Here is a 23564-nt window from a genome sequence, read left to right as displayed (position 1 = left end):
ACTGGAGATTCAAGAACTCGAAAATAAAGGAAGATTCTGTGGAAAAGTCTTGGACCACAGAAAATTAATGTTGGGACTTGGAAGAAGAGGAAAAATGAAGAACTCTACAAGTACACTGAAAAGATCACAGACACAGTGAGGAAGAAGAGGCTGAAGTTCTCCAGACACCTACTAAGGATAGCTAATCAGCTACATTGTGGGGTTAAAGGCCACATCTAAGTGGGTAGATGGGGCGAAGAGGGATGCAGCAGAAGTCGGAATTGTGGCACAGATGTTCTACCATAGAACAGAGTTCAGAAGCAGTGTTAACAGTATAAAATGATTTCAAAATAAACCACGAAACAGAAGGCCCAAATGGACAATTTCCGAGGAGGAGAGGAGAAAGGAAAAAAAGTGAAAGAATGAAGCGGTGTGGGAGAAGAAACGCCAAGAAGACAATTTCTCTGGGATCTGGAGCTGGCAAAATTCAGAAACTTAAAAAAAGTTAATGGAAAACATGTATGGTATTAGCTTCATAAAGGTGTTTCTGAAATTGAGAGCACAAATTTTTAGTGTAAACATTATAAATGAGAAAGATTGGCTGTTCTCTGGGGGTTTCACAAGTTCCACAAACATAGAACTGGCATTTGTCAAACTTTTATTTGCAATCTCTCTGATAGACAGCATGATGGTGGGCCACATGCAATTGAAAATCAGCCTTGGCAGAACTGAATAGCTGGCATGCAATCCCTGACCACTGTCCATGCATGAAGGGAGGCAGAAGGATCTACAGATAACCAAGGAACATAACAGAGAGTGGAGTTTTGTGCTACCAATTTCCTAATCAATATTTATGTTTGCTGTTTCAAATGAATATAGTTTTGTAGTTGTTCATGTGCCACCTTGAGAACCATATCTGTGAGTGTCCCTCTCAGAGAATAAATGGAACTGAATTTGGCCAGCTATAGACCGCATACAACTTAAGACTTATGGTGTTTCTTTTTCTTCCGTTCTTCCCAGTACTTCTTCATTTTCTCACCAACTGCTCGTCACTGCTCATCTGTCCACACTCTCTTGGGTCAAGGTTTTGGCGCATCTTCTTCATAGTTTGCGTTTTCTATAAGTAGCCTAAAGTTATTCCTGTCACGTATTATTTCTTCTGGAACACCTATTTTGTTGGCGTCTTTCTTTACTGCTTCTATCCATCCTACAGTGTTTTTCAGTTTACTAACGTAATTAAACATTTTCTTTGTAATCCGTGTTTCTTCCATTCTTTTTAAATGTCCATAAAACTTTAGCCGTCTCTTCCTCATTGTATCTGTGATCTTTTCTGTATTTTTGTATAGGTCTTCATTTCTCCTTTTAATCCACCTATTTTCCTTGTTCTTCTCAGGACCTAGAATTTTTCTTAATATTTTTCTCTCTCTTTTTTCTAGTTCTCTTAATTCGCCTTTCTTATTCAATGTTAGGCACTCTGATCCATATGTTGCTTGTGTCCTAATAACTGAATTATAATGTTTAATCTTTGCTTGTATGGATATTGATTTCTTATTGTAGTAGTTTTGTGTTAATTTATATGCAAATTCCAACCTTTCTATTCTTTCTTTATTTGTTGTGTTATCCAGTCCATTGGCTTGGATCCACTCCCCCCAGGTATTTGAATCTATCAACTCTTTTAATTTTTCCATACTTTGTTTTCATAAACTATTGTAGTAGTTTTGTGTTAATTTATATGCAAATTCCAACCTTTTTATTCTTTCTTTATTTGTTGTGTTATCCAGTCCATTGGCTTGGATCCACTCCCCCCAGGTATTTGAATCTATCAACTCTTTTAATTTTTCCATACTTTGTTTTCATAAACTTTTCTGTATTATGTTTTGTGTTCTATATACTGTTTTTTGTAGGATATTTTTAGCCCAGTCTTTTCAGCAGTCTCGTGTAACAAATCAAGCATAACTGTTGCGTCTGTTCGGTTTTCAGTTATCAATGCCATATCATCCGCAAAGGCTAAACATTTTACTTCAAATTTGTTCTTTCCTTGGCCCATGCTTATACCCTTTGTGCCTCTGTTTTTTAATGTGTTTTCCCATATTTTTACTACTTTATCTAAAACCAAGTTAAAGAGAATTGGGAACAGTCCGTCACCTTGTCGAACTCCTGTTTTGATTTTGAATGGTTCAGAAATTTCGCCTTGAAACTTAATTCTGGATGTTGTATCTGTGAGCGTTTGTTCAACAAGTCTTCTGGTGTTTTCATCTATCCCTGATTCATAAAGTATCTGGAATAGTGTTTGTCTGTCAACTGAGTCGTAGGCCTTCTTGAAGTTCCACGAAGGTAACTACTGTATTTTTATTTTGTATAGCTCTCACTCTCAAAATTGTTTTTAAATTAAGAATCTGTTCTGCACATGATCTACCTTTTCTAAATCCTGCTTGATAATCTCCTATATTACGTCCTGCTTGTTCCTCTATTCTATTTAAAAGTGCTTTAGAAAGTATTTTGTATGTCACTGGTAACAAGGATATGCCCCTGTAGTTGTTGGTGTCTGTTTTATCTCCTTTTTTATGGAGAGGGCGGATCAAAGCTTGTTTCCAGTCACTGGGTATGATTCCTTTTGTCCAAATGTCTTTAATTACTTTGTGAATTTTCTGACATGCGGATAAGCCCCCTAGTTTCCACATTTCTGCCACTATCCCATCCTCACCTGGTGCTTTGTTATTCTTCAATGCTTTGATAATCTTTTCTATTTCTTCTAATGTAGGTGGTTCCGACGGTGGATTTTCATGTTGTGGTTTTTGTAATTGTAACCTGTCATTAGGCTCCTCACAATTTAATAGATTTTCAAAGTATTCAGCTAAGATTTGGCAGTTCTCTTTATTGCTTAAAACCATTTTTCCATTTTTATCTTTAAAATGTAAACTTGGTGACTGGAATCCTGTTAAAACTTCTCTGAAAGTCTTATAGAAGTCTCTAGTGTTGTTCCTTTTGAAATCAGAATCCATTTCTTCTAATCTGTCTTTGTCATATTTTCTTTTCACTGATCTGATGATTTTTGCTCTCTTTTTCCTTTCTTCTTTAAACTCTTCCCAGTATTCGTGTTTCTTATTACTGTTCCATTTTTTCCATGCCTTTAGTCGATTGTCAATTGCTTCATCACACAGCTCGTTCCACCATCTGTGTTTTGGTATTCTTCGTGGCTGTCCCATTTCTTTAACTGACTATCATTGTTTCTTTACTTTCTTCCCAATTATCCATTTTTCCTTGTGTTTAGTATATGACAGAATTTGTCCTGCTTTTGCAGGAGAAATTTAGTGTTTACTCTTGGATATCATCTTGGTTTTGGTTTGTTTGGTTGGAACATGGTCTTTATTTCTGTCAGATAATGATCTGAGTCTATGTTTAGGCCCTTCCTCACTCTGACATCCAAGATTTCCTTGTAGTTGCGAGTCGTTATTGCCACATGGTCTAACTGATATTCGCCTTGATTTGGATTAGGTGATACCCACGTTTTTTTCTTTCTTGCAAGTTTCCTGAAACATGTCGACATTAATTTTAGATTAAACTGTCTACAAAAATCTATGAGTCTTTCCCCATTTCTGTTGGTTCTTGCATGTGCTGGATAATCTCCAACTACTGATTTAAATTTTATTTCTTTGTCAACTTGTGCATTAAGGTCTCCCACTAAAGTTTTTATATGTTTTTTTGGTAATATGGATGTTTCGTGTTCAAGCATTTCCCAAAAATCTTCCACTTTGTCAACATTTGTTCTGTTATGTTGGTTAATAGGTGCATGTACATTTATAATAGTGTAGCGTTTATTGCCTGACTTGAACATCAGAAATGAAATTCCTTCTGATGGGGAGCTAAAATTAGTTATTGATTCCGTAAGTTGCTGTTTGACCATAAATGCGGTCCCTAATATAGTCGTATCATTGGAATTTTTAATGGCTGGTTTTCCTTTGTAGATCCTGTATCCACCTGATTCAAATGCATTTTCATCCAGATACCTTGTTTCTTGAAGAGCTAATATAAGTATGTTGCGTTGATTGAGAGTGTCCGTTAGGTATTTTAGTTTTCCAACTTTCATAAGTGTGTTGATATACAGAGTCCCCAGTAGATGTTTTTTCTTGAGTCTTATCTTTGAAGAAGTACTAGGAAGTTCCGACTCTTCCTTACATGATGTTCTAGGCTCTCCAGAATCCAAAGGCCTAGTTGCACCGCCATGAATAGCGATGGAAGATTGGTTACTTCCTGGAGTAGTTTTCATTTTGAAGTTTACCATCATGTCTTAGGTTAAAGTTTGGTTTGGGGAAAGGTAGTTGAACCTTTCGATGATAAAAATTCAACCATTTAGCTTGAGGCCGCCACTGACATGTGGGACAGACACCTTTTGCAGCCGCCCACTGTGGGAACAGACGCTACAGTCTGGTGCTTTTATACAAAAGCCTGCCTCTTCCGCCAGTTCCGCCGTTCTGATGATCTTCATCACCGCCTTCACTGCTGTTGAGGTCTTTACCGTTTCCCTGGCAAGGGACCCTCACGAGGTACTATCACCCGGGCCAGGTGAACCAAGGTTTTTTAACGAGGTGTTACTCCTCCCCCTCCTCCTTTATATATATAATAGAGGGAAACATTCCACGTGGCAAAAATATATCTAAAAACACAGATGATGTGACTTACCGAACGAAAGTGCTGGCAGGTCGATAGACACACAAACAAACACAAACATACACACGAAATTCAAGCTTTCGCAACAAACTGTTGCCTCATCAGGAAAGAGGGAAGGAGAGGGGAAAGACAAAAGAATGTGGGTTTTAAGGGAGAGGGTAAGGAGTTATTCCAATCCCAGGAGTGGAAAGACTTACCTTAGGGGGAAAAAGGGACACCCACACACACACACACACACACACACACACACACACACACACACACACACACACACACACACGTGTGTGGGTGGGTGGGTGAGTGTGCGCGCGAGAGAGAGTGTATACCCGTCCTTTTTTTTCCCCCCTAAGGCAAGTCTTTCCGCTCCCGGGATTGGAATGACTCCTTACCCTCTCCCTTAAAACCCACATCCTTTCGTCCTTCCCTCTCCTTCCCTCTTTCCTGACGAAGCAACCGTTGGTTGCGAAAGCTAGAATTTTGTGTGTCTATCGACGTGCCAGCGCTTTCGTTTGGTAAGTCACATAATCTTTGTTTGTCTTTGCAGACATTACATTGCAATTTACACCAGATTTGCGAGAACATGAAACCACAGAGAAATTTCTATAAAGATATTTTTGTGAAGTTTTGCAAAAGTGGAGAGAGCTGCAAAGGACACAAATCTAGTGAAAGAAGAAGGGTTTCCTAAAATAAAAAACAAAATTTCAAAATTGTGAAGGGTGTAAGTGCTACTATTTGTTTTGACTATAACCTCTGCTAATAAAAAGGGATAAACTTGATTTTAAAAAAAGTGGAAATGAGTAATAACTCTCATAACTAAATCATACAACACATTCCTAGACAAAAATTGTGCTCTAAGAATCAAAATGTAAAATGACATCGTTCAAAAAGATTTCGGGCTTGCAGCCGATCGCCGTAAACTTCATTGCACGATATTTCGGTTGGACAACTGCCCGCCACCTTCAGGTGAGCTGAATGAGGACTGACGAAGACGTTCCGTTCCAGCTTATATAGTGCGCTGATAGTACTGCAGCACATGCATTGCAGTCGTGGAGACAGAAGGGCCACACCATCCGGCGACAGCGTCCTCGCTGGTGGAACTGCAATACTCAGCTGCCGTCGGTATTGTCGATGGCCACAGCTATCGAAGTCTTCTGGCATTTTCGACTCTAGTAAATTTCGGAGGTGATGGATTCCATTCGTTATTCAATTGGTAACCAGTGTCACAGTTCATTACATTTCCCGCATGCATATTTCAACAGATTCTTTGATAATGGAGTCCCAAAAAGCTGTTGCTGTGGCCAAAATCGAAGTTTTGTCATACTCCACTGAATGTCCGTTAGAAATACAATGTTCCGCAACTGCAGACTTACCGGGTTGCAGTAGGTGAGTGCAACATTGATGTTCTGTACAACACTCCTCCACTGTACACGTTGCCTGTCCTATATAGGCCATACCATATTGACACAGTATTTTGTAAACTGCCGCCCTCTGCAGTAACAAATCATCCTTAATCGATCCCAGCAAATCCGAAATCTCAGAAGGTGGACGAAAAACCACTTTCACATCAAAATTATTAAGAATCCTCGCTATCTTGAAGCAGATATTTTCAACGAAGGGAAGAAAAGCTAGGGACTTGGCTGGCGCGTTCTCTTTATCCATTTCCCAGTTCCTGGCTCTAGTTGAGAAGGCCCTATTAATTTTCCGGGTCGAGTACCCATTGTCTCTGAACACTGTCCTCAAATGTGCAAGTTCCTTGGGCAAATTCTCTACATCCGACACTGTATGTGCTCTATGCACAAAGGTTTTAAGTATACTCGTGGTCTAGGATGGGTGATGGCAATTTGAAGAATGCAAATACAAATCATTGTGAGCGGGCTTATGCTAGACAGAATGTCCCACCGTGCTGTCACTCTTTCATTTAACCAAAACATCCAGGAATGGAAGGCAGCCATCTTTCTCTAGTTCCATAGTAAATCAAATATTCTCATGAATGAAGTTAAGATGGTGAAAAAACTATTAACTTTTCTTCTCCGTGGGGCCACATTATCGAAGTGTCATTGAAGAATCTCCAAAAAACAGTTGGTTTACAAACCACTGATTCCAGTGCTCTTTCCTCAAAATCCCATTCACACTGACTTGTATTTGCATTCTTCAAGTTGCCATCACCCATCCCAGGCCACGAGTGTATTTAAAACCTTTGTGCACAGGGCACAACCGGTGTCTGATGCTATATGTATGTTTTCAGTAATAATAGAAAGCGAAATCACGAGAACTGTAAGCCATCCTGGATCACTTAGATTTTTGAAAAGACTTCACTGCACATCCAGCTATGAATCTGTTTGTGTCACTTGCACACTGCCTCAGTACAAATAGAAACTGAATTCGTGAGGACTGCACACCGTCCTGGATCACTTAGATTTTGTGGAAGTAACTGTTTGTGTGCCACCCGTAATGATACCAAAACTGCGTGGCAAGTGGTGAAATTATTTTCCACTTTTGTGGTGACCAATTAACTTAGATTATTAGAAGTCAGGACGGAAGATCATTTGTTGGAAACTTACCATAGAGGTCTCCTCTGAACTGCATATAGTGCTGTTTATGATAGACACTTCATCATCATCAGGAATATTGTATTACTATGTTGTGCGTGTGAAAGTTTATCCAATATATCGATCAATTAGAACTCTAAACTATCATTTATAAACATAGTTCCTGATCCTGTTGAGTAAATAGAGAGTAGAAACATTTTTTTCAGTCAGCAAAAGAATAACATGGACTTGCGAGATAGGACACTATGGCCAGCATGTTCTCCATCGCTTTCAGACTGACCACAAAAAGAGTTTTCAGGAACTTGTAGAAGATGGCAAACAATATTTCCTATTTCATGTTATTAACCCATTGCCCCAGAACACCCGTATATTTTGTGAGTGTCTGACAATTTTGATTAAATCAGGCCCTGCTTTAGACTGTTTCTGGTTAATTATCTTCACATCTATTTAAATGCTATTTTATTCGTACTGATGTTTCAACTCGTGGCCATTAAGCTTTGTTGGAGAAGAACACAACCAACACCAACATCTGTCAAATATTTAAATATGCACCTAGTATCAGGTTTCTTAGTATTGAAGGATACTTTTAGTGGTCTTGTTGTACCCCTACTAAATCAATTTCATTAACATTGTTTTATATCAATTATTATTTCATTTTAGTCTCTTAAATTGACAGCAAATTAGGAATGTGTTACATCTGACATGTTTTGTTTTTATTGACAAACCATCATCATTAGTGATTATGTAAATATATTACACAAACAATGTCATTTAATGTAAAAATTTGAAATTTTCCTGGTGAATCAACTGTTACAGCATTAAAAGGTATCCTCTGAAGGAAAAAGCACACTGTGTATTTTGGCTGGACGAGGCAAAATATGCAATCACAATGCATCGAAGGTGCAGAACAACTTACAGTGAACTGCAACCAGATGTCAGGTTGATTAAGGAATGGATGTAAATTCCCTCCCAGTTGAAGGGAAGTATAGCAAAAGTGATCTTCAACATCTGTAGAGTTTGCCCAAAACATCCAGATAGTATTTACATGATCTCAATCCAAATTAGTGAGAGAAACAGCATGTCACCTCCAGGTACCGAAAACCACTGTACACAGAGTGTTAAACACAAAGTTGCAAATGTATGCATATATAATTCAAAACTTGCGATTCACTGAAACCGTGTGATCGTGAACAACAAATAGAATTTGTGAACATTTAGTTCTGTATCGAAAACAATGAAAATTTCTTAAAGCAAATAGTATTTATTGATGAAACATTTACGTGGCACTCTAAATAAACATAATGTACATAATTGGGCTAATGAAAAGTCAAGGCTTAGGAGGGAACACACAAGGGATAGCCTGAAGACAAATGTATGGGGTTTACTAATATCTGACAAAGTCATCGGCCTGCTCTTTTTCTGCAAAATACTTGTTATTGGTACTATGTACTTGGATACGTGTCATAATTATGTGATACTTCAATTCCTGGAGATGGAGCCCCATGTCATCTTACAACTGAATGCAGAACCACCTCATTGGGCAACACAGGTCTGGGAGTCTTTGGATGAAGAATTTCCATATTGGTTTAGTGGAAGGGAGGTCCAGTCCAACAGCCACTACAATCACCAGACATTACTCCATGAGACATGTGCCAAGGTTTATGCTACATCTCTGTTAGACATGGGCTATTCAAATTGTTAAAAGTGCCCCCTTAAATCCTCGAAAATAAGTGGCCCGAGATAGAGTACTATTTGGATATTTGGCACATCACTAGCAGTGCTCACAATGATGCATTAAATGACATTACATATGAGTGAAACCTTAATGATCGTGTGTGTGTGTGTGTGTGTGTGGGGGGGGGGGGGGGGGCGCGCGTGCGAACATGCGTCCTCACATTACCACTTTAAATCAGGGTACACATTCTGGGAGACCCTGTATTATCCAAAACATTTATTTTTTGGAAATACCACTCAAACACGTACTTCCCCTATTTTTTCATTCTGCTCATTTGAAATTATCTGGTTGACAGGAATTTCACCAATTTTAATAAAAGCTATGCAGTGTTGCTGCTTTCCCTGTCTTGCATTTAGCAACAATCTTGCAAAACTCTTGAGAAACTATTCTCACACATTAACTACACTCTGGAGCTGAAGAACCAAATATTTTGTGTGTCCCCACAAGCAAAAGTCCAGTAATCTGAAGTAAGTGCACAAGGTGGTCATACAACAGGATCATCACTGCCTGTTCACTTGTCATGGCAAGCACAATCTAAGTATAATTGCCTATTACAAAGGACACATACTGTTGCCACATTACACTACAGTCTGTGTATGAAATCGTACATTCTCCAATAATTTTTTATGTTCTGTTGGGCCTGCTGTATAATATACATTGATATAACACATTATGGAAATGAATGCTTCACACCAGTTGCAATACGGTGATATGTTCTTTAATATTTTACATGACAGCCCTGCTTCAACTTATTCCTACTGTCAAGTGAAATGTAGTTAGAAGTGATGACCATACTGCATCTATAGTAAAGTCTTTCTGTTATGTCATGGTAAGTATAACAGTTCTTATGGTTCCGAAACTAAAGTTTTTGTCAGATATTTTGACAGTTCAGTTTTGACAGTTCTTTATTATTATGCTATATGCTCACGAAGTCTGGTAAGTTGTATATACTCTGTAAACATGGTTGGAAAAAATTTCTCACAAAATAGCAAAAATGTTAAAACATAGTGATATTAATTTGTGTGTTTATTTGCTGTGATTCATTTCACTGATAAAACTTCATAATATGGACATTCTGGGCCTACCTCCTGATTTTCCTCCTTCCTTCCAAGATGTTTTGCATAAGGCTGTTACGTCGAATTAGATTCCAATTAATTTACGTTTTCTTCTGTGTATCATATTAATATCCTTCTATCTTGAATTTCTTTCAGTGTTTTTCCATCAAATTGTTTGTTCAGTATAGAATGTCTTTGTGCCTCTTCTCCATGTCCACGTTCTCATTGCTTATAATTTTTCTTTCCTCATTTCCCCAGTCTACCCATCACAACCAGAGCTTAAAATACTCCGTGTAAGTGTTTTGATTGTTTCTGTATTAAAGTGATTGTTTGCTAATGAGCTACTTTTATTTCTGAATGCTTGTTTAGTCATTGCAATTCTTCTTTTAGTATCCATTACACTTCTGTTATTGTTCTTCCTGAGTAGCAAAACTAATTTACTTGCATTAGCATTTTATTTTCTATCTTAATGTTTGCCCTTATTTGTCAGTTTGATTTATCTACTACCATTATTTTAGTCCTGTTTGTGGTTGTCTAAGCCTCAGACAATTTTTAATGTACAGGGTGTAGGGTCTTGTACTGCAAGGAAGCAAGCGAGAGGATGCTGTTATGGGTGGCTGGTATTCTCTTTCTACCACACAAATGCACACGTGGATTAACACAGTTCTTTATTTACTTTAACTGGATACTTAATTTGAATATAGTCCATGTGTTGTGGTACAAGCTCATCAGTGGAGACCGGATTATATGCATTTGCATGATGCCTATGCATTTGCATATTTGGCTCCATTTCACCTGTTATTGCACTAAAAACAAGTGACTACGCATATTTTCACTATGTTTACAATATTTTAAAAATTTAGATGGGCAGTCTCTAACTCAATCTAGTCTTGATGTCTCACAGATTGACCATAACCTAGAACTGCGTGCAATCGCTTACAAAGAGGCCACTGCCTAGTGGAATCATTACAGAAGAGGAACAGGAACAGGAACAGAAAGAGGAACAGGAAGACAGAGTCAATGTTCCTGCACCCGCAACCCTGGTTAATCCCCACTGCTGTCATACCATGTGTGTTGGCAACAATTAAATTAAATTACACAAGCTTTTAGTCGCACGTCCATTGTTTCAGTTTAGCCTTCTATTTACTTGTACACAGTTGAACATGTTTACGACATGTAGTGTTGCGTGCCATGATGCCCGAAAAAACAAATGTCGTTTCGTGGATAGCTGACCATCCTGGAACATTGCAATATGACAGAATTTTTATATATTGTCGAGTCTGCGAAAAAAACATTTCATGCAAAAAATGTTTCAAACAGACCACCATGTCAAGACCAAGTCTTCATATCACAGGAATGCAGAAGAAAGGACCACAACAACAATTTCTGACAACAGCAAGTTGCAGTAGCAGGGATTTGTCCAAAGGTAATCAAAAAAGACTATTTAAAATAGATCTATGTGAAGCATTCATTCATTGCAGCAATATTCCTCTTCATAAACTTACAAACCCTATCCTCAAAGGCTTCCTGCACTAATATTGCATAAATCAGAATATACCAAATCAATCAACATTGTGTAAAAATTATGTATCGACAATTTACGCAATTGTTCTGGAAGAAATACACAATGAACTTGAGGACAGCAGAATCTGGATTTCAGTTGACGAAACTAGAGACACTTGTGGCATTACATTGCAAATTTAATTGCTGGTGCTTTAAAAAAAGAGCCTCCTGCTTCCTATTTAGCAGCCTGCAAAGAACTTGAAAAAGTAAATCATTCTACAATCACCAGATTTGTGAATGAGGCTATGGGAAAAATATTTCCAGAATCTTCTGCAGATGATAGGGTGTTTATGCATTTCTAATGCTGCTCCCTGTATGATCAAAGCAGCGAAAGCCCACCGAGTATTTTAACCAAATTTGATTCCTGTGATGTGCTTTGCTCATGGAGTACATCGCCTTGCTGTAGAAGTATGTTCCACGTTTCTGAATGTAAATAAGCTGATTTCATCCACAAACAAAGTGTTTCTAATGGCTCCTGCTCGCATCAAGACCTACAAAGGGAAACTACCAAATGTGCCTTTAGCTCCCGAACCAGTGGTAATTTGTCTGGGTACGTGGTTCGAAATTGTGTTGTTTTACAATGAACATTTTGAGGCCATTAGAGGGGTTGTAAACAACTTCGATAGTGCAGATGCTTTGGCAGTTGGCCAGTGCACGGAAGCTTTTAATGATACCGGTATTAAAAAAAAAAAGACATTGCTGTGATTAGCACTCATTTTTACCATATACTTCAAAGTATTAAAAAGCTTTAAACCCAAGGTTTGGTGCCGAATGAATCTACTCAGTTAATGAATAAAAATATTCTAGTGAACTTCTCATTGTCGGAGGTATTCCCAAGAAAACGTAAAGAAAAGTCTGAAAGCATTTTAAACAATAACCCAGGCTTTGAACCTTTGGACCAAATTGATAGTTTTAGTAATGGGATGGATGTACTTTTTCCAGAAACAATAAGTGCCAACACAGCACCCAAATTCAAATACTGGGCAGTTACCTCAGTTGATGTAGAATGGTTCTTTTTTGTTTATAAAATTGTTTTGAGTGATAAAAGACACAACTTGATTCTTTATGTTTACAATAGTAGAAAAATGTAAAATAAATTGTAAATGATGCTTTGGTCCAAGAGTATTAATTAATATGTTGTTTTTAAATAAAATATTATGGAGTTTTTGAGTGTGCCCTCCAGCGTGTGATACATTAGTCCTGTACATATTGATTGTTTCACTGTGACTCACTCGTATCGCACCCGCTTGCTACCGACAACAATACCAAAGAAGAAATAATTCTTTAAACACGGTATGCATCCCCATTTTGCAAATTTTTAGAAAATAATCCCAGAAAGGCCTCCTTCCCAATCTCTAGCAGAAAGTGTTCAGAAAATCATATCAGCATTCTGAATGCACCAATTTTTCATGTGTCCAGCGCTCTTCCTCATAATCGATATGCACAGGTTTGACTTCAAGATATAATGCACGCAGTAACTACCATGTTTTTTAATTATTTGATCTAGCATATTTCAACACTTTTCATGCATTTATAAGCATTTTTCATACATATTTTAAACTTTTACTGATTAGTAGAGACCGGATTATATGCATCATAAATAGTCCTCTTGCAGACAATATCGGTAATCTCACTATTACAAACTTTAGCCTCGCTATAGGCTCTAATCTGGTGGCTATGTACTGACGTAGCCTGTGACCTGCTCAGCAAATGAATGACAGACTCCAAATCGGAGTGTGAGTGAGGTATGCCCCCCGGTCCGCGGCAGTGGCCTAAATACTTGCTGCCGAGACGGCATTGGCAGCGTGTTGCTAGTTGGTGTGTCTCTGGCTTCTCTCATGATAGGCACACTTGATTCAGTGCCTACTAATTAATTCACATCTTTGCTGACCAGAGTGCTGGGGGACAGCTTATGCCCGCATGCTGCCCCACCCCCCCCTCCCCGAATTGCTGCACCGTTCTTGTGTAAGGAGAAGGGGGGGGGCGGGTGGATACAGAAATGAGCTGGGCCAGAAGCCGGTCGTTCCCCACCATCTGGCTCGCGAGACAACAAGAACATCCTCCAGAAAACTGCTGCCAGGACAAATGTCCATGGCTGAGGGCACGTTGTGGGCCGATGATGGCGACGACCGGTCCACGTCCGTGGGGTCGGTGAGGGGGTCCATCCACTACTCCTGCAGTGCCCTCGTGGCACCAGCAGGCAGCTGAGAAGGCTGCGCGGTCCTGTGAGGCCGTGAAGCTGAGGGAAGAAAAGCGGCAGAATCACGGGGTAAATGACACACAGGAATTTGGTTCTGATGACGACGCTGCAAACCGTCCGGACCTGCAGTCGAGTACATCAAAGAGCCAATGTGTTCTGGGATCGTGCCTCTTTCACAGTGCCCACGGTTGCCACAAATCCTGAAAAGAACAAGATCACACGGCACAAAGCGATACTCACCGCCCACTGGCAGCACTGGATGCTGCGGTGGGTGTAGCAAGTGTAGCAGCGTCCGACGGTGGTGGCCGTACAAAAGTTCCACCAGTGACTGTCTGCCTCACGGTGGGAGCAATACAAGGTGAGAAATAGTTGCAGCACCTCTTCCCATGTGTGAGTGGTACGAAGCTTGACCGTCTATTGTTTAAAAGTGTGGATGAAGTGTTCTGCTTCTCCATTGGACCGGGGTTGAAACGGAGCACTTGTTAGATGATTAATGACATTTCGTTCACAAAATCACGTGAAGCAAACTGCGGTCCAGTGTCCGACACAAGTACTTCTCCAAACCTTCTATGCAAAATACGGAGGACAACACTTTAACGGTGTTTCGCCATGTGGTCGAAGGCACAGACACCGCAAATGGGAATTTACTAAAAGAGTCAACCAATATGAGACAATAAGTGTTCCAAAATGGTCCTGCAAAGTCAATGTGCACTCATTGGGCGATTGAGTCTTAGGCCAAGTTGAGAATTTCTGTGGTGGAGCAGATTCGTTTCCCGTGCATGCGTGACACTGTGACATCATTAGTCTAATGTGGGTGCCCATGCTCTGGCAAGAACTGTGCCGTCACACTAACTGTTTAGTGCGAACAATTCCCCAATGTCCTTGGCGGAGTAATCGCAACGCATCCTTTTTGCAACACTTGGAAGAATAAGCACACACGATTGTCAACCGTCATTTTTAACTGGAATCACACACTGTTGAACTGAAAGTTTACACCGACGTGCAATATATTGGCACACGACTACATTCCGAACACTGTTCGATGACCGAGACCGAAACGTGCGAATGTATTGCAACAAAACATTCGGGTCAGGGTCTCCTTCCGTGGCCTGTGCAAATTTTTCTGTAGTGTAAAGGAAAAGATTCCAGCAATTCAGAGTCCTGCACATCGATTTTGCAACGAGATGCGGCAAATGCATCAAAATCGGAGTCTGAGACAATTAGGTGAGATAGCTCATCTGCACTGCTACGCTTTGCTGTAGGTCTGTATACAGTTTCGTATTGATACAGCGAAAGCAACAACGCTGCAGTTTTTGAGAAGTGTGTGTAGAAATCAACTTTGAAAGATGAAACGAGGACTGCAAAAGTTTGTGATCTGTCACTAAAACAGGGTGTATACGTGGAAAAAAAAATCCCGGATTTTTCCCGGTTAAAAAACACACTTTTTCCCTGGTGAAAATACATTTCTTCCATGTTAAGTGACAGTATACTTATCCTTGGAACTGTAAAACTTATCAATCCTTTAAATGGTTATGGTTCTATACACCGGCATAGAACTTCTCAGTCCTTTAGAAAACGAAACTAAGAAAAAAAGACCACGTAGGCTGGATATTTTCGTATTACGAAAGTATAAATTCTAATTCCAACAAACACCGCACGTTACTTTCCGAAACACTGAAATCGAGATTGCGATGCACTTTTGTAAGCCAGTCATTGGTCGTGTCGTATGATCTCGCGGGCTGATACAGCTGATAATATTCAGGGCTTAGGACACGTGATGTAGTCAGCCAATATCATTATCACTGTTAGTGCATACATACAAATAGGAAAAGTTAATGGTGTAAATTAATATACATAGTGTTGCTACAAGAAAAGCACAGCTTCCACATATAATATTGGTCTCGACAATTAATAAGCTGCAAGAGAAGCTAAACTTTCACATATAATGTTGATCTTTTTTGCGTGTGTTACACTTTAATATATATCACACAAATGTGCCAGTAAAATTTTTAATACCGATATAAATGTCTGACCTCCTGGGCTCGAAATTTCTTCTAAAAGGTCTTCCTCAAACAGTTGATTTTTGAAAGAGTCAAACACTCTGTGATTTAAGAAATTCATCGCACATTCTAGTACTTAGTTCATCTTGCTAAGAAAGAAATTTACTTTGAAAGTAACGCTTTTCAATCAATCATTCGCAATATTTTACCGCAACCTGTTAGAAAGAGATTCGTTTCTGCAGTTGCCAGAGAGTGCCAGGTAACAGGCGTCACCGCGTTTGCGCAGCTATGATGACTGAAAGACCATACATTAGGTCATAAAACAAACAAGACATCAGAGGAATTTCGTGAACCATACTAAAATGCATTATTGGGCTTAAAGTGCACTGTATTATCTCATGTTTGTTTCTTTAATATGGCATAATGCCAAACGTGCTAGAAGATTAAATGCAAAATATGGTTCAAATGGCTCTGAGCACTATGGGACTTAACATCTGAGGTCATCAGTCCCCTAGAACTTAGAATAACTTAAACCTTACTAACCTAAGGACATCACACACATTCATGCCCGAGGTAGGATTCAAACCTGTGACCATAGGGGTCGCGCGGTTCCAGACTGAAGCGCCTACAACTGCTCAGCCACCCTGGCCGGCGATGTAATGCAGCAAGCACTTGAAACTAGCCAGTGGTGTGGAATTAAACACTTCGTTTCAAATAAATTGACTACCTCAGCAGAAAATATTAATAAAGCCATATTTCTTCAGCAAACCGACAAAAATATCTTCATTGTTCCGCAAGGCGATTAATACTTGACTGAAATTGCCGCCCGGGGCAGATACCCCGATTTGCTCCAAGTGAATATGGCAGCTTGCACGCGCCAGTATAACTCTTCCGGGTAGCATCTTGCTGCTTGCTTATACAGCTAACAGCCATACTTTTATAGCCAGAAGCGCATGCGTGCGCATGGGCTCGCTCGCAACTGCTCACATGAATCTAATGTAAACAGTTGTGACGTCATGCTCATCGGGGGCAATTTGTTGTTATGAAGCATTGCAGTGTCTTCCTAAAGCCTTTGACAGATTTTGCTACTGGCAGACGCTTGTATGAGCACTGTATTTTCTTGTGTACATGGCGCATTTCCTTTGCAACTTAACTTTTATTTTAGTTTTTTCTCTTGTTCATGTTTTATTGCTGCAGTCGTTCCTTAAAGTATTATTTCTTCCCACTCAAAATTACAAAAATTTAACTGAAAACTAAAACAAAATATCCCGGAATTCTAAAAAATTCCCGGGTTTTTCCCGGTTTTCTCCCAGATGAAAAAATACCCGGGTTATTTCCGGATCTTCCAGCTGTCCCGGGTCGTATACACCCTGTAAAAATAATTTGAGACCATACTAATAGTCGCGACTGCTACGGTCGCAGGTTCGAATCCTGCCTCGGGCATGGGTGTGTGTGATGTCCTTAGGTTAGTTAGGTTTAAGTAGTTCTAAGTTATAGGGGACTGATGACCTCAGAAGTTAAGTCCCATAGTGCTCAGAGCCATACTAATAGTAACGGAATTTTGTCACACCATACACAATAGCTTCTTTTTCAATTTTTGATTAATTGCACCAAGTTTGAGTTAACAACTCAGAGGCAAAAGCAATACATCTGTATTTGTGCCGATTCCGTAAGAGGTAATGTCTACTTGCAAAATCACATGTTTTCCAGGATCAAAATGCACTCAACATCCGTCACTACAGAAAGCATTTTTGTGTTTCTGAAACGCGTCGTGACGCTCTTTGGTCCATACGAAAGGCACATTTTTGCGACACAAGTGATGCAATGGATCTGCAATCCGAGCAGCACATGGTATGAACTGAACGTAGCACGTCATCTTGCCTAGTACTGACTGCAGTTCAGGCACAGTGCAAGGAACAGGCAGGTCATTGCAAGCAAATGAGACTGGAGGGGGTGCACACTGACGATTTATCACGTGGCCTAAGCGCTGTAGTTCAGTTTGAAAAAAGTCTCACTTTTCGAGGCGACACTTGAGTCCTGCTTCTGACAACACTCAAAAAAGAGTACGCAAATAGGCAATGTCTGGTGTACAACCTGAGACAACAATATCGTCATGGTAATTTGAACAAAATGGTACCTTTGCAGTCGGCTGTTCCAAGTAACATTGAAAAATGATGGGTGCGGAAGCAAATACTTGAACAGTTCCAAGAGCGTATTTACTTCAAACACTTTCTGTGATTCTTCATCCAATGAAATTTGCTAGTACGCATCACAAAAACCTACCTTAGAAAAGTAACGTCCTGCACCAAGTCTGTCCACAAGTTCGTCAGGGTGAGTGTCAACTACTGCCTGTACATTGACTGTAGACCTGAAGTCAACACAAATGCGAATGCGACCAGATGGCTCAGGCAACAAAACGAGAGGTCTTGTCCATTGACTAGCTTGAATGGGAGCAATTACACCATGATCCAATAATTCTTTCAATTCACTGGCAACATTGTCTCTTAAAGGAACTGGAATATGGCGGGCCCAGAAAAACTTAGGCTGGGCATTGTCTTTCAATGTAACACACGCTACAAAGTTATTAGCTTGTCCCATTCCTTCTGAAAATAGTTCAGGAAATTCTTTAAGCAAGCTAGCTACACTGTCACTTGGTCCAAGTGCAAGCACTAAAGGTACACTGTCTTGGATACTACGTCCAAACAAATCAAAGGCCTCAACCGAATATGTTCCCATTGTCTCTTGATTTCAACACAGTAAAATCCACTGTTCTAGTGTGAGATTTTTAAGTGGCAGGCAAACTGCACTGGAATTCCCTGTCCATTGTAAACATTGAGCTGCTTGCTAGATATAGATAGGCATGGTCAGCCTAACTGTTTATATGTGCCATGATTAAGGAAAGTTACTGAGGCACCTGTGTCTAACTGAAAGTTCACACAACAGCCAGCGATTTGTAATGAGACAAATAGTTTGTTAGAACATCGTTGCACAGCACTAAGGAGAGAAGACGGGCACAACCTTGCTCTTACTTTTGTCCGAGCCTGTTGTAGGTTTTGAAAACACAGTGTTCACTGCATGTGCACAAGCCCGTTTTTTCAGGGAGCGGTCAAAATTGGCATTTTTATGCTGCTGCAAACAAACTGCTTGGACATAGCCTTTTTTACGTGATGGGTAGTCCTGTCTTTTATAGTGGGCAAAACATCCAGGGAAAGACTTCACGAAATTCATAGGTCTGTTTATATGTCTAGGTGGCTGTCCACACAGCTGTGTATGCGCTCGTCGTTGCGGATCCTTGGGGTGGTCGCGAACTAGGGGCAACTTGACTCAACAAATCTGGGCCTGGTCAAACTTATTGGCCACTGTGGCACCCAAATCATATTGCGCTAAGATTTGCAAGACTTCGGGAAGTGATGGATCAGAGTACTTAAGATCTGTTCCTGTATTCTATCTGGGACATTGAATGTTATTGCATTGTTGTTGTTGTTGTTGTTGTTGTTGTGGTCTTCAGTCCTGAGACTGTTTTTTTTGTGTGGTTTTAGGGCACACAACTACAGTGGTCATTAGCACCCAGACTAAGTTATGAATGCACTGCGAGGCACAAGGTTAAAACAGCAACTAAAAAGGAGAACACTATAAAAGGCGCATTAACAGGCAAGGGGTTAAAAGAAAAGAGCATAATCAAATGTCCTTAGACACGTTGGTCAAGTGGATAAAACCAAGACCGCGAGCAGCTGCTCCTGGGTCAGCCGCCAAAATTTCATCCAGAGTACATGGCAGGCCAAGATCAATGCACAGTGTATTAAAATTCGGACAGGATGTTAAAATGTGGCATACCATCAGCAATTGCCCACACCAGCAAAATGGCTCCGGCGCAGCCGTCAGCAGATGGCGGTGGCTGAACCGGCAGAATCCAATCCGAAACTGGGCCAAAACGACATCCTCCCACTGAGAAGAGCGTGAAGAGGTCGTCCAAGCCGTGGGGAGAGGTTTCAAGGCCCAAAGCTTGTTTTCAGTAAGTGTAGACCAATCGGCATGCCACAGCGATAAAATGCGCTGGAAAATGACCCTGCTAAAATCAGATGAAGACACACAACAAGAAGCTGTTCGAGACTGGAAGACCACAGCCTTGGCCGTGGCATCTGCAGCTTCGTTCCCAGGTATACCGACATGGCCAGGAACCCACATAAAGGTAACCGGAGAACCGTCGTCCGCCAGCTGCTGAAGAGAGCGTTGGATCCGGTGCACGAAAGGGTGAACCGGATGCAGATCACTGAGGCTCTGGATGGCGCTCAGGGAATCAGAGCAGATGACATGAGCAGAATGCCAGCAGTGGCGGATGTAAAGAACACCCTGATAGAGGGCAAAGCTCAGCTGTGAAGACCGAACAATGGCCATGGAGCCGGTATTTTAAACTGTGTGCCCCGACAATAAAAGAACACCCGACACCGTCATTGGTCTTAGAGCCATCTGTATAAATGAAGATTGTATTAATGAACTTTGAACGAAGTTCGACAAACCACAAGCGGTATACCGAAGCTGGGGTAACCTCCTTTGGGAGCGAGCTGAGGTCAAGGTGAACGCGAACTTGAGCCTGGAGCCAAGGTGGCGTTTGGCTCTCGCCCACTCTAAAGGTTGCAGGGAGTGGAAAATCAAGTTGCTGAAGGAGATGACAAAAGCAAACTCCAGGGGGTAGCAGGGCAGATACATACAACCTGTATTGACGGTCGAGAGAGTCGTCAAAGAAGGAACGATAAGACAGGTGGTCGGGCATTGATGATAGCCGACAGGCATACCGACAAAGCAGTATATCGTGCCGGTAGGTTAGTGGCAATTCACCGGCTTCAGCATGAAGACTCTCGACGGGACTAGTATAAAATGCTCTGATCGCAAGACGTAAACCCCGATGTTGTATGGAGTTGAGGCGGCGTAAGATGGACGGCCGTGCAGAGTAGTATACAAAGCTCCCATAATCCGGTTTTGAGCAGACGATTGACCGATATAGGCGAAGTAGGACGGTTCGATCCGCTCCCCATGACATACCACTGAGAACACGGAGGACATTTAGTGAACGGGTACAACGGGCAGCCAAATAAGACACATGTGGAGACCAGCTAAGTTTCCTGTCAAATGTAAGACCTAAAAATTTTGTTGTCTCCACGAATGGGAGAGCAACGGGACTGAGATGTAAGGACGGTGGGAGAAACTCTTTGTAGTGCCAAAAGTTAATATAGACCGTCTTCTCGGCAGAAAAACTGAAGTCATTGGCGACACTCCAGGAGTAAAGTCGGTCAAGACAACGCTGAAGACAGCGCTCCAGGAAACAAGTACGCTGCACGCTGCAGTAGATGGTAAAATCGTCCACGAAAAGGGAGCCTGATCCATCAGCTTGATGGCAATCCATTATTGGATCACTATGGCGAAGAGAGTAACATTCAAAACTGAGCCCTGTCGCACCCCACTCTCCTGGCGAAGGGTGTCTGACAGGACAGAACCCACACGTACCCTGAACTGTCGATCCATTAAAAATGCACAAATAAAAAGAGGGAGGCAACCGCGAAGGTCCCATGTATGCATGGTGTGGGGAATGCCTGCCCTCCAACAGGTGTCGTAAGCCTTCTCCAAATCAAAGAACACAGCCACTGTCTGGCTCTTCTGCAAGAAGTTATTGATAATGAAGGTCGACCAGGTCACCAGATGGTCAACAGGAGAGCGGCGCCTACGAAATCCACATTGTACATTGGTAAGTAGGCGCCGAGATTTGAGCAGCCAAACCAAACGAGAGTTAACCATTCGTTCCAGCACTTTACAGACACAGCTGGTAAGGGAAATGGATCGATAACTTGAAGGCAAGTGCTTATCCTTCCCCGGCTTAGGAATCGGGACAACAATAGATTCGCACCAGCATGTGGGAACATGACCCTCAATCCAGATGCGATTATAAGTACGAAGAAGAAAACCTTTACCCGCAGGAGAAAGGTTCTTCAGCATCTGAATATGAATAGAATCAGGCCCCGGAGCGGAGGACCGTGACTGGGTAAGTGCATGGTGAATTATTCGAGGAGCGGAAGTTAGGTGGCCTTGCCTCCTCTGCCTGTTTTCGGGGGAGGAAGGCAGGGTGGTAATGAGTGGAGCTCGAAACATCTGCGAAAAAGTGGCCGAAGGCATTGGAGACATCCTCAGGGGCCATAATGACATCATTCAAGACCGTCAAGCCAGAAACTGGCGAGAGGACCTTAGTGCCAGATAGCCAGCGCAGGCTACCTCAGACAACAGAAGAATGAGTAAAACTGTTGAAGGAGCTTGTGAAAGCAGCCCAGCTGGCTTTCTTGCTTTCTTTAATAACATGACGACACTGCGCATGTAATCATTCATATTTAATACAATTTGCCATTGTAGGGTGGCGTTTAAAGGTGCGTAAAGCACGTTGACGAGCACGTATAGCATCTCTACATGCAGCGGTCCACCAGGTGACCGGTACGCGACGTGGAGAAGAAGTAGTATGAGGGATGGAATATTCATCAGCAGCGAGAATGACTTCCGTAAGGTGTGTGACGCGACTATCGCAGCTTGCTAAGTTTTGATCCTGAAATGTCGCCCTGGAAGAGAAGAGCCCCCAGTCTGCTTTGGAGATGTTCCAACTAGTTGAGCATACAGATAGGGTATGATGCAGGAGATGGATAACACAAGGGAAGTGGTTGCTCAAATAGGTATCAGAAAGAGCGTACCACTCAAACCGACGTGCAAGTTGGGTACCACATATAGAGAGGTCTAAATGGGAATAGGTGTGAGTTGTGTCCGAAAGAAAAGTAGGGGCGCCAGTATTGAGGCAGACAAGATTGAGGTGGTTGAAAAGGCCTGATAACAGGGAGCCTCTCGGGCAGGATGCTGGAGAGCCCCAAAGGAGATGGTGGGCATTGAAGTCTCTAGTCAACAAAAATGGTGCAGGTAGTTGAGCAATAATTTGCATCATGTCTGCCCTAGTAATGGCAGACGACGACGGAGTGTAAACAGTACAAATCGAAAATGTGAAAGTGGGGAGAGTAATTCGGATGGCAACTGCCTGCAGGTCGGTGTGCAATGTGATGGGATCGTAGTAGATATCATCCCGGACCAGCAACATAACCCCTCCATGAATCGGAATACCTGCCACATGGGGTAGGTCAAAACGCACAGAGGTATAGTGTGCCAAGTCAATACGATTGCATGGGCGTAGCTTCGTTTCCTGGACAGCTACTACGAGTGGACAGTGCAAGTGTAGCAGCAACTTTAAGTCCTCTCAGTTGGAGTGAATGCCGCGAATATTCCAATGAAGAAGTGCCATCGTGAGAAGAAAAAGAAAAAAGAGAAGCAAGAAGGGGTCACCTCGAAGGCCGCTGAGGGCCTGGCTTCGAGCGAGCACTGCTGCCGCTATCAATAGGCGGAGAGTCATCTTCCAATTTTTCAATAGGTTCGTCAGCCACCATGTTAAGATGGTCAGGAGGGGGAGCTTCCTCCGCCGGTGAACGGCCAGATGTTCTGCTACCAGAGGTGTGGCCAGGCGAATCGGATGACGGCCTGGGGCGGCAACCACTGGGTGGCGCAGGAGAAGAAACGCGCAGTGGCGGAGAAGGAGAACTTTTCTTCCTATCAGCTGGGCGATGGCTGGGAGTGCGGGGTACGTAAGAGGGCCCGCGCATCTGACTTCTGGGTCTTAGTCTTGGCAGAAACTGATGAAGGTGCTTCATCTTAGGGGTGACAGGAGGAAGAGGAGACGTTCACTGGGCGATCTTAGGACTGGCCAATGGACGACCGTAGCGCTAAAGGTCAGATCGCATG

At 41.7% G+C, this 23564-nt stretch overlaps 1 protein-coding gene across 3 annotated transcripts in view; it reads right to left on the bottom strand.

The window, feature by feature from the left end:
- LOC126424540 (uncharacterized) overlaps positions 1–23564 on the bottom strand; it is a 170212-nt gene that overhangs the window by 117149 nt on the left and 29499 nt on the right. The window lies entirely within an intron of this gene.

This window comes from Schistocerca serialis, chromosome 10, assembly GCF_023864345.2.
Source record: "Schistocerca serialis cubense isolate TAMUIC-IGC-003099 chromosome 10, iqSchSeri2.2, whole genome shotgun sequence".
NCBI lineage: Eukaryota > Metazoa > Arthropoda > Insecta > Orthoptera > Acrididae > Schistocerca > Schistocerca serialis.
Note: the sequence above shows the minus strand (reverse complement) of the source record. Positions and strands in the feature narration are given on the sequence as shown.